Raw genomic sequence first — 293 nt, 5'->3', positions numbered from 1 at the left:
AAGGAAGGACTCTTCGGAAGATTATAATTAAGCTTAATAAAGGATAATTAACAGCTTTACGGCATATCTAAATTACAGCCTCACTGATAAGACCTAAATAAGCGATTCAGGCGACGCTGCAATGTTGAAACCCGATTTCGACAAACGCTAACTGATAATGGTAATGAGCTTAAAGAAGCTTTGACTCTCCAACTAAAGACTTAAAACCTGAAAGACAACTAAAGCTCTAACTTCGCTTTGTTCCCAGAGCTTAGAATAGCAATGACAAAATACGGTTATTCATACGAAAGTGA

The sequence above is a fragment of the Penaeus monodon genome, chromosome 31 (genome assembly GCF_015228065.2).
Source record: "Penaeus monodon isolate SGIC_2016 chromosome 31, NSTDA_Pmon_1, whole genome shotgun sequence".
In the NCBI taxonomy this organism is placed as follows: domain Eukaryota; kingdom Metazoa; phylum Arthropoda; class Malacostraca; order Decapoda; family Penaeidae; genus Penaeus; species Penaeus monodon.
Note: the sequence above shows the minus strand (reverse complement) of the source record.